This window comes from Triticum aestivum, chromosome 3B, assembly GCF_018294505.1.
Source record: "Triticum aestivum cultivar Chinese Spring chromosome 3B, IWGSC CS RefSeq v2.1, whole genome shotgun sequence".
NCBI lineage: Eukaryota > Viridiplantae > Streptophyta > Magnoliopsida > Poales > Poaceae > Triticum > Triticum aestivum.
The window spans coordinates 55,122,277-55,128,276 of NC_057801.1; positions in this window are offsets into that span (position 1 = coordinate 55,122,277).

A 6,000-nucleotide genomic window follows, 5' to 3' on the forward strand; every position below is an offset into this window, starting at 1 on the left:
CCGCCCCAGGCCGCCCCGCCCCCTCCTCCGCCGCCCCAGGCCGCCCCGCCCCGCTCCTCCGCCGCCCCAGGCCACACCGCCCCCCTCCTCCACCCTGCAGGTGAGTCTCTTCTTCCTTTTTTTTCCGTTTTTCTGTTTTTTTAGTTTTAGGTTTATGTTTAGTTTTAGGTTTATAGGTTTAGTTTTAGTTTAGTTTTAGGTTTAGATTTAGTTTTTTTCTTTTTCTGTTTTTTTAGTTTTAGGTTTAGATTTAGTTTAGTTTTAGGAAAGAAGAAAAAGAGAAAAAGAGGAGATCAGGAGAAGAAGAAGAAGAGGAGGAGGAGAAGAAAAAAGAAGAAGAGGAAGAAGAAGAAGAAAAAAGAGGATAGGAGGAGAAGAAGAAGAGGAAAAAGGAAAGGAGGAGGAGGAGGAGGAAGAAGAAGAAGAAGAAGAAGAAGAAGAAGAAGAAGAAGGAAAAAAAGGAAGAAAAGGAAAAGGAGGAAGAAGAAGAAAAGGAAAAAAACCCGACCTGACACGGTACCCGGCACCCCGACACGACACCCCGACACGACACCCCGACCCCGAGACCCCGACCCCGACCCCGACCCCGACACCCCGACCCCCCAAGCCTGACCCGACACCCCGACCCCGACCCCGACACCCCGACCCCGACCCGACACGGTACCCAGACCCCGACCCGGCACCCCGACCACGAGACCCCGACCCCGACCCCGAGACCCCGACCCCGAGACCCCGACCCCGACACCCCGACCCCGACCCCGACCCCGACCCCGACACCCCGACCCCGACACCCCGACCCCGACCCCGACACCCCGACCACCCAAGCCTGACCCGACACCCCGACCCCGACCCCGACACCCCGACCCCCGAGCCTGACCCGACACCCCGACCCCGAGCCTGACCCGACACCCTGACCCCGACACCACACCCCGACCCCGAAACAACACCCCGACACTGACACGGCCGACGGGGTCATATATTTGTGAATTATTAGTTAGGTCATATATTTTTATGTTGTACTTGATGATGATACACATAAGTGATACACATATTATTATTCATGTCGGTCTTTTTTTATGTTGTACTAATTTCGTTTACTGTTTGTCATGGCAGGTGTTGAAAGATGGTGGGCGCTGGTCGGGAGCGTGGTCTGAGGTCTTCCATTCCTGACGCACCTCTCCGCCGAGCGTTGCTGGACAGTATGGCCACACCGCCGGGCCCTTCTTCGTCGACCGCGGTGCCCAGCAGGGGACGAGGTAGGAAGAGAGGAGGTGGGGCACGTAGTCGTGGGAGAGGAGGTAGGGTGACTGCTACGGCGCCTTCCTCGCCGCCACCCCCAGCTGTTTCACCCGAGCACGTGACTGCTAGGGTGGACTCGTCCGAGGAGGAGGCTACACGGACTCCGGTCTACGAGCCTCCGGTCCACGGGTCTTGGGCCCACGAGCCTCGGGTCGACTGGCCTTCGGCCCACGAGAGTTCGGCCCACGTGACCCCGGAGGAGCACACGTCCGGATGGGGTACCTGGCCGGATCAGCCCGAGGAGCCGAGTGGCCATGCTGATGATGGCGGGGAGCCGACTGATCTTGAGGAGGAGGGGGCACCGTCTACCAGCGTGGTGCTACACGGCTCCCGTCCGTGCCGGTGACCCGCGAGCAGAGGTGGTTGATTTTCCCTGATGGGGAGAGGTACGTAAGTGCATTTAATATTTTTGTACCTTGTGCATTCATGTTTTTTCAAATAACTAATGCGTTGGCCTTGTCATGCTGCAGGGGTTGGGACCACCATCATAGTGTCTGCCGGCCCAACTCCATCCTTGGAGTTCTTTGCCGGCAAAACTTCCCGGGGTTTGTCACGTTGCCTGGTGAGGGTCGGCTTCCAGAGCTTGGATTGAGCTGGGAGCACTACGTGGCTGCCCCGGCCCCGCCGGATGAGATTATCGACGGTGTCGTGTGCGACACGAGGGCAGACATGGTGATCAGAAAGTTCTGGGTAATTTCTCCTTTACACATTTAAAAATCTTCAACTAGCTAGTTATTAATTGTACTAATCAATATTGTCTCATTTGATTGTAGACATTCTACAGGTGTGAGGAGGGATACGAGGAGGACGCAGCACATGTTATCGAGAACGTCTGCAAGCGCCTACTCCAGAACTTACGGCACGAGGCTCGGGTGCAGGCTGTTCGAGACTACTACGCCTTGCGTGGTATCAAGAAGACCAAGCCGGCGTGCCGCGATAAGTTCCTGAGTAAGGAGCAGTACATGAAGGTAATTCTTAAGGCCTTCTCTACTTAAGTTCCTTCATTTAGTAATTCTTAGCCGTGGCGCTCAAGTTTCTATTTGCTAACTTAGGCGGCTCCGAGATGGTGTGCGGATCGGATGGATTGTTGGGAGGTGTTGGTCGATGAGTGGTGCTCAAAACAATGGCTAGCCCTCCACAACGAGGCCAAGGACAAACGTGCCCAAATGGAAGGTGTGCCACACCATCAAGGCAGCTCCAACTTATATCAGTTCGGGCGCAACTGGGTATGTGGTTTGGTTCATGATTCATGCAATTCATTCATCATGCTAGCTTGAGCCCTTTAATTACTAATTTTCATTGTTTCTCTCTTTCAGGCATGCTACAATAAGGCGGATAAGGTGCCAGAGGTGTACGACCTGTATGCCATGGCCCACACTGCCTCTTTCAAGAAAGTCAAGGCTTTCTCTCAGTCTGACCTCGATGATGCAAACAACTTCACCAACATCTCCTCCCACAACAAGCTCGTGAGATATAGAGATGAGGGGAAGGCGAGGAAAGGGGAGGACTTTAACCCGAGCCAGGGTCCCATTGATCCAGAGCTGTTGATGATATCTGGTGGCGGGAGGTCCCATGGCTCCATAGCCATTGGAGATGGACTTATCCGTTGTCCTAGCACTCTCCCGGAGATCAAGGCGCGCCAGTCGAGCTCCGCTCCTGATATAGGGCCTCGTGAACAGCCAGTGCAACTCGCCATCAAGGTTAGTGATACGTACTCAGTTATCTTTCTCCATTACATTGTGTGCGCTTCCATCAATGATTACAAATGGTCATGTGAGTGGTGTTGCAGGCTGCTATACAGAGTGAGAGAGATAGAACGGAGAAACTTCTGGCGGAGGCGGCGGAGAGGCAGCGGGAGTTGGAGGAGAGGACGACAAAGATGATGGAGGAGGAGAGGGCACGGAATGACATGCAGGCAAGGGCCATGTACGAGCTCTTTGTGGTAAGTTTCTTCTGCAGATTAGCCAAAACATTCATGTAGTGTTTGTCTCATTACTAACTAGTATGACTGAGTCGTCAAAACCAAATGTGCAGTCTGTGTGCGAGAAGACAGGTCAGACCGCTCCGCCGATGCCAGTGATTGCTCCTGGGACCACGGTGAGTTTTATTTGAATGGACATTACTTGCTAGTCTTAACATTTGAGTGTCATCATGCTAACAAGACATTGGAAATGATCTTTGGTGCAGCGTAACTCCAAACAAGCATCGCACGATCCTTCTCCAGCTACCGACACGAGCCACCCCGCTCCTACACCTCCTGGATATTGGTAAGTTTATCTAGTGTTTTGCTTAACACATGCATAAAGACCTAGACTTAGCTTTATTTCCTCCAATGCTTACCATAATGACCTAGACTTAGCTTCTTCTCCTCCAAAATGACTTAATAAGCTTACTGACCTCCAAAACCATCCATTTTACCTAAGTTAGCTCTAAAACGATCTATACTTAGCTTACTTATGTCAAAAATTGCATAATTAGCTTAGTTAGCTCATAGACGATCCATTTTACCTAAGTTAGCTCTAAAATGACCCATTTTACCTAGGTTAGCTTATAAATGATCCAGTTCATCCAAGTTAGCTCAAAAATGACCCATTTTACCTAGATTAGCTCCTAAATGATCCATTTTACCTACGTTAGCTTTAAAATAACCCATTTCACCTAAGTTAACTCCAAAATGACCCATCTTACCTAGGTTATCTCATAAACGATCCATTTCAACTAATTTAGCTCATAAACAATCCATTTCACCAAGTTAGCTAAAAAACGATCCATTTCACCTAAATTAGCTCTTAAATGATCCATTTCACCTAAGTTAGCTCAAAAAGATCCATTTCAACTAAACTAGCTCATAAATGATCCATTTCACCTAAGTTAGCTCAAAAACGATCCATTTCAACTAAGTTAGCTCATAAATGATCCATTTCACCTAAGTTAGCTAAAAAACGATCCATTTCACCTTAGTTACCTCAAAAACGATCCATTTGACCTTAGTTAGCTCATAAACGACCCATTTCAACTAAGTTAGCTCATAAATGATCCATTTCACCTTAGCTAGCTCATAAACGACCCTTTTCAACTTAGTTAGCTCGTATATGATCCATTTCACGTAAGTTAGCTCATAAATGATATACTCTTCTTGTTCTAGTCTTCTTCTTGTTCTACTCTTCTTGTTCTAGTCTTCTTCTTGTTCTACTCTTCTTCTTGTTCTACTCTTCTTGTTCTAACTTTCTTATTTTTCATTTTGCAGATTTCATTCACTTGACGAAAGCTTGCATAGATGGAGTGCTCCTTATCCCTTTCTCTGTTTCTTTTGTATCGTTGAACTATGCATGTATCGTTGGATGAAACTGTTGTAATATATATGGTTGGATGCCTCTATGTTGAACTTGTTATGTATGATGGAACTATGCATGTAATATATATGGTTGGATGATGAAGTTATGTGTTGGATATCTTATATGTTTGCTCTGTAATGGCCTTTTGAAATATATCTATATATGTCATATATATTTGTGATGAAAATTGTTGGATTTAATAAAAAACAGATAAAAGAGCCAATATGCAGGCTCTTTGCCGTCTGCCACCGACGGCAACGGGCTCTTTGCCGTCTGCCGCGGACGGCAAAGAAGACACGTGGCATCTAGCTGTGCTTCCTGGGAGCTGACCCATTTGGTCAGTTTGCCTACAGTGGCAGACGGCAAAGACTTTGCCATCAGTGGCAGACGGCAAAGAACCTGCCATGTAGTGACGTGTAGATGACATCATACGGCGGACGGCAAAGACACTAGAAATTTTGCTGTCAGCGGCAGACGACAAAGGCCTGCCGTTAGCCACTTAACGGACTGACAGCGCAATTATTGCCGTCCGCTCTCTTTGCCGTCCACCGCAGACGGCAAAGGGCCTTTGCCGTCAGCCGCCAGGAAGCAGACGGCAAAGTAGCTATTTACCGTAGCCTACTTTGCCGGAGCCTTTTGTCGTCCGCGGCTGACGGCAAAGGCCTTTGCCGTCCGCCGTTCATGCCTTTGCCGTCCGCCGTGGCAGACGGCAAAGTAGCTGATTCCTGTAGTGAAGTCTTGTTAACAAACTCATTCCGATTAACATGGAACCGGAGAAAATTCGAATAACACTATGTTACCTCAACGGGGATATGGACATCCCCAATAATAAGTATATCATACTTTTTCTTGGCAGTAGGGAGAGGAAATTCAAAACCTCCAAATATAATCGATGGAATTTTTCCAATAGAGTTGATACTGTAAACCTGAGGTTGTTTCCTCGGAAAGTGCACCGTGTGCTCATTGCCATTAACATGAAAAGTGACATTGCCTTTGTTGCAATCAATAACAGCCCCTGCAGTATTAAGGAAAGGTCTTCTAAGAATAATAGACATACTATCATCCTCGGGAATATCAAGAATAATAAAGTCCGTTAGAATAGTAACGTTTGCAACCACAACAGGCACATCTTCACAAATACCGACAGGTATAGCAGTTGATTTATCAGCCATTTGCAAAGATATTTCAGTAGGTGTCAACTTATTCAAGTCAAGTCTACGATATAAAGAGAGAGGGATAACACTAACACCAGCTCCAAGATCACATAAAGCAGTTTTAACATAATTTCTCTTAATGGAGCATGGTATAGTAGGTACTCCGGGGTCTCCAAGTTTCTTTGGTATTCCACCCTTAAAAGTATAATTAG